We start from the raw sequence: 5,812 nt of genomic DNA on the forward strand, positions 1-5,812 counted from the left end.
AGGGACAGAGAGAGAGGGACTTGACTCTGACTCTCAGATGGCAGGAGGGCATGTAGAGGCAACAGGGCAGGTAGCTCACTCATCATTCTCTCTCTCACACACACACTCTCTCTCTCACACACACTCGCACTTTGTTAGTGTCAGAGGCTCATTAGATGGTAGGAAGGAGGGAGAGAGGGTGGGAGATATATTAGACCAGTAAGATGTCCAGGCCCTCTGCCCTGGTGTGTGGCAGCTGTTAGTGTCAGAGGGTAAGCCTTGTTCAGACTGCACGATTGCCATCTCTGAGGGATCTCTATTAGATGATGGTCAGCTGGCTCTTTTTAGCAACTGCAGTCATTTCAGCTTCCACTGGCACATTTTCTCCCAGATTTTTCTTTTTCAGAACTGACATTTTTAAGGGCTCATGTCCCCAGTATGTTGCATTGAATAGCCTTTTATACAGTAGATGGAAATGTGGTCTTTGGCACATTGAGTTGTTTGTCAGGGTGTTACCTGTATTTTCATTAAAAAAGACTGGGCACGACACTGGATGTTATTTAATATTGATTATTATGTATTAAAGTCCAGTCTTGTTTACCATTATTTGTGTATGACTACTTCTTTGCTATCTCCTTTCATAACCAAATGTGGTCCGATGATTAAATTGCTAAGGCTTCTTGATTTTGCTCTCAAAGTACGCCAAATTGATGCATTTAAATTAACAATGTTAAAAATTCTCCCTGGGGGGCATGCCCCCGGACCCCCCTACTGGGTCGGAGGTCCACCCCCCATAGCTGCCCAAAATCCTGTGGGAAACACTGAGGGGTGTGCCGGGAGCCCACTATTTGTATATGACAGCTAATTATTCGGATTCGGATTCAGAAGTGGGCGGTGCTTAAACCGGAAGTCGGTTCAAAACGGTTTAAACTGAGGGGAAATGGCATTTCTTTAACCTAATATTAATTGGCATTGCAATTGCTGTGCTTTCAACGCATCAGAATTGCTGTTTATATATTATTATTATTATTATAAGTTTATTATTATTATTATTATTATTATTAAGTATAATTCCTCCATCATCATCATCCTGTATGTCGGAACCCCACCACCACCCTTAACTGGGGGACATTCTAGTTCTAGGACATTTAGTTAGAAACTGAAAAACATTTTTCTAAATCAAAATATAAGTCCTCATAGCAGCTTTGCTAGAACAGTTATAGTAGCTCTTTTTCTCCCTTGTCATAATATCTAATATATTATCTGCAACCATGTGACACAGGCAGCGTGGTGTAGCCTACTAGTAATGGTTTTCATAAACCCAGCAATAAACATGTATTACTATAAATATAATTGAAATTTATTATAAAATTAAATGTAGCCTAGGCTATAGCCAATAAGCTGAGGAAAATGACTATAGGCCTATAGCCTACTCAAGTTTCAACAGTGCTTATACCATGGGTAAGTAGGGCATTGTAGTGAAATTATTATTATTATTATTAAATCTGTTTAAATAGCCTAGTTTATTATTGTTATATCAGAGATAAGGACTTTGATTATAGCCTATCTTAGGCCTAGCTTACACTAGACTACTCTGTTGTGCTGATTACTGAACGGCATGGATCAAACATTTGATCAGTTGTGTTTCAGTTTTTAAAATATACTTTCATAATTATTTCATATTTCAAAATGGCCGGATATTATAGGCTAGTGAGAGGCTGAGCATGCGTAGCTGAAATAGCTAGCGTTAGCTAGATATACTACACTAAGCTAACAAGCTACCGGTCCTCCTCTGCTCAAACAAACGCTAGTTCACATAAGCTATTGCAGCAGGTAGGCTACGACAAGAAAACAAAATCCAATAACTGTCTCAATAAACCAGTTAACTAGGGACAAAAGCCCTCGGTGCTGCTTACGTTCGTTGCCTGCCTACTATCTGGCTCCATTAGCGCGCTCCAACTCAGCAGCTGGGGGTCTGCTGGAGGAGGCTGCTGGGGTCTTCCTCCCCCTCGGTCTCCCCCTCTGGCGCTGGGGGAAAGAGACAGTCACGAAGAGGGCCAGTCTCCTTCTGTACGGAGGTACCTGAGGTCAAGCACCTTCCTCAACGTCTGATCACAGCCTCCAATGCAGCCCACAAACTCCAGGGGCATAATGGGAGGAAGACTGGGGGGGGGGGGGGGGGTAATGGTTATCTATCATTAGACATTTCCCCAAAATATGAAAAGGTAACACATCTCAAAGTCAAGGAGGACAAAATACTAACATTTCACCTACATAGCTCGCACCGCACAGGACATAACTCGCTCCGCACACACGTACCTACCACCTCACATACACTGTCTACATCACACATACATTACACTCTACACTTACTGCATATACACTCATCACACTACATTATTGTATTTTGTACTGCTCATTTGTACTGTCCTGTCTTTTGCACGGTCCCTTCTTGTCCCTGCACCTAATGTTTTCTCCATCATTGTTAAGCACCATTGACCGAAGCAAAATCCTAGTATGTTGTAAACTAGGCTACCTGAAAATAAGCAGAAAAAAGTAGCTGACCATGGTCAGTGGCAGACTGGCAGTCTGAAGAGAATCTGAGGCACTCTGAGGACCAAAATATGAATTTCTTGTTTTTAAAAGAAGTTGGTATTTTGTGTGGCCTCCTTTAGAACACAAAATTTGCCTTGATACACTGCTGTGTCATTATTATTATTATGTTTATTATTGCTGTTTATTTGTATTGGTTGTAATGTTATATAGTGTTTTACATGCAAATAAACACTTACTGTCCAGACAAATAGCTTTAAACAATTTTCTTGTCAAGTCAAGTCAAACTTTATTCATAAAACACCTTTAAAACAACAGTGGAGACTAGCCTAAATAATCTTAGGGAGCCTAAGACTTGTGCACAGTATTGTATATAGGCACCCTTGGTCTGATCAAATGGGCCTGTGCATACTGACCTGATATGGTGTAGGCCTATTAATAGTGGTTTTGTGCTCCTTGATATTTATTGTACTGTAGCTCTGTTGTCTGTAGTGGCTATATAGGCTGTAGGCCTAGCCTACACAGAGGTGTAAAACCTGGTTTGGTTTTGTGCATGGGTGGAGCAAATACATGGTTATTATTTTTAATTTCTGAAGGGTTTTTACACAAAGCATAGTCAGTTCTATTCAAATTATATTTTTGTTGGCTGAAAACACTCAACTATGAGCTCACAGTTCTTAATGAAGCCGGATGCTGAAATCAAACAGCCTAATATAGCCACACCACAAGTAATGGTGTGTACTTTTGTCCAAGGTCCGGAAAACCTGTTTAATCAGGGCTCAATATCAACCTAGAAGAGATCAAGTTGGTTCCTCATCTTGTTTTGAGCCCTGATCATGATAGCTACAGCCATGACACTCCTCATTACAATGGTGTGTGGCTGCTAGTGCTATAATAGAATGTGGCTGCTAGTGCTAGAATGTAACTCCACCAATGACTTTCTGACAAATTGAACTTTGCATGTACTGTAGCCTCCCTTTGCAGTGGATTTAATTGACCACTAGTAGGCAACTAATGGCCATTAGTGGTGGTCAGTGTGTATTACAAATGTTCACACCATTGAGAAGAGAGAACAATGAAAAGCTATGCAGTCATGTTTAATATTAAATAAATGGTCTTTTTCGGTCAGTCCTTGGTGGAGCGTGAAGAGGAGGTGCGTGAGGAGGAGGGTGAGGAGGAGCGTGAAGAGGAGGGTGAGGAGGCGCGTGAAGAGGAGGGTGAGGAGGAGCGTGAAGAGGAGGGTGAGGAGCGTGAAGAGGAGGGTGAGGAGGCGCGTGAAGAGGAGGGTGAGGAGCGTGAAGAGGAGGGTGAGGAGGCACGTGAAGAGCAGGTGGGGAGGGGCTGAGTAGATGTCTGAAGAGTCTTGAGGCACCTACAGCCTTGGAGTGTTTGGGGTTCAAAGGTGGAATGCTGCTAGCCCATCTCAGGGCGACGGTTTCTTGTCAAATTGATTTCAAAGAAAAATTATTATCGATAAAGGTAATTACCATTTGACATGTTGTACATATATTGTTAGTTATATCAGACGGTCAAATTAAGACTTTATCAGCTCTGTTGTGGCCTCTATTCACCCAGCTGAATAATGAAGCTAGTGCCCACTGATGCCAGGCTGAACTTGACTGCGAGGTCCATTAGATCTGAAATCACTCACAGATGTGAAGCCTAGCTAGATTATCCTACAGTCAAGATGTGGTGATTATCCAATTAAACCAGGCCAGGTCCACCTGGCTTATGTGCGTGGCTGGCTTGTTTCTGTACAGGACTGGTAGGACTGAAGCTAGTCATGCCACTGACATAGCTGTGAATTGAAATGACATGAAATCATGTCTGATAAATTAAGATAGGTCTTGTCGCCTGGACACATCAGTTCCAATGCTTTCAATGCTAATCCTGCACAATAAGAGCTGGACTTCCAGTTAGCTCATGAGCTCACAACAACTAGCAGCAGCTTCCATAACATTAATGGTAGCGGTCAGTGGCTAAAGCAGTTACACTGATGATTCCTGTAACGTTAGCTATTTTGCTGCAATTGGTTAAACTTCTGTTTCTGGACAAAGGTAAGGGATAAACCCAGATAACATAAGGCTAGCGCATCTACAGCGGGTTCCCGATGGATGCTCCACCACCATTCCACCGGTAGTTTATTGTCTATATCCTAGGCCCATTGGCCTTAGGCTTATGGATTTCTATTGCTAAATTAACTTACTTACTTACATTTTTTGGATAACCCTTCCTTTCATACTCCCCCAATTACATAACTTTTACCTGGTAAATACATGCAAAGTATAGCCTAATATATAAAGGGTAATTACTGGGTATTTAAAATGTTCAATTACTGCACATTAATTCAATAACTGACATAGCACCACCAGGTTACCACATTTTTACATAGCTTCTATAACATCCAGTGACAAAAAAATTCTTCCTCACTGGGGTTTGAACCCCTGACCTTCCACATGGGAGTTGAGCTTTATCCACTCCACCACCTAGGGATCTGGAAAGTCTCTGGTGTCATAGTGTATTTATTTGGTGTGCTGGGCCTACTGCCTCTTGTGGTGGCAACATAGAACTGCAGGTCAACAACACGACGGAGGGAGGGATGCTATCTATGGTGCGCTGGCTTCCAGCCACGCACAAAAAGGACCAAGATACAGGTAGTGTCACGGTGCCAGACTTTCGAGATCTCCGCCTCTCAGCATTTAGAGACTGACTCGTGAGTCTAAGGTACAGGTGGAGGGGTAAAACCCCCACCTCTCTGGTAGGGTACTTCACCCAGAGCTGCTCCCCTGAGATGACGAGGGAGCACCTGAAAGGTGCTTCTAAATTATGTGATCGATTTCAGTGAAACCGCTAGGAGCAAAATCAAGCCATATTTACTACTAAAAGAGAACAAATATCACTTTTGTAACAAACTGTTGAAATGAAGACCAGCAACGACATGACGTGTTTCACACACACACACAAACTGTTTTTGTGGTATAGTTTCTCTTCAAGATCTTTAAATTATCTTTGTATTGGATTTTTTCTAATGAACAAAGTGCACAAATTGTTACTAAACCACAGTACATACCGCAGAAAGGCCACACACCCACCATGAGGAAAAAACAACAAAAAATGGAGTAGCAGAAGGTGTACATGAAAATGAAATGGAAATTAAAATGACATCACATCCATATGTATCAGTGCTATTCCACTGCCACAGAGATCTTCACTGGTAAGATCTGCAGAGGTTGGAGACTACAGGCAATGTAAAGGAATGGAAAGACTCTCTCAGTGAAGG

General features: G+C 42.1%; 1 pseudogene across 1 annotated transcript in view; it reads right to left on the reverse strand.

Moving 5' to 3' along the window:
* Nucleotides 1-5,717: 5,717 nt before the first annotated feature.
* The window catches only part of LOC311309685 (zinc-binding protein A33-like), a 4,566-nt pseudogene continuing 4,471 nt past the window's right edge, over nucleotides 5,718-5,812 (reverse strand). Inside the window, exon 4 of the transcript in view lies at nucleotides 5,718-5,812. This exon is cut by the window's right edge and continues 428 nt beyond it. The product of the transcript in view is annotated as a zinc-binding protein A33-like (transcript).

The sequence above is a fragment of the Borostomias antarcticus genome (genome assembly GCF_949987555.1).
Source record: "Borostomias antarcticus genome assembly, chromosome: 5".
Classification (NCBI taxonomy): Eukaryota; Metazoa; Chordata; class Actinopteri; order Stomiiformes; family Stomiidae; genus Borostomias; species Borostomias antarcticus.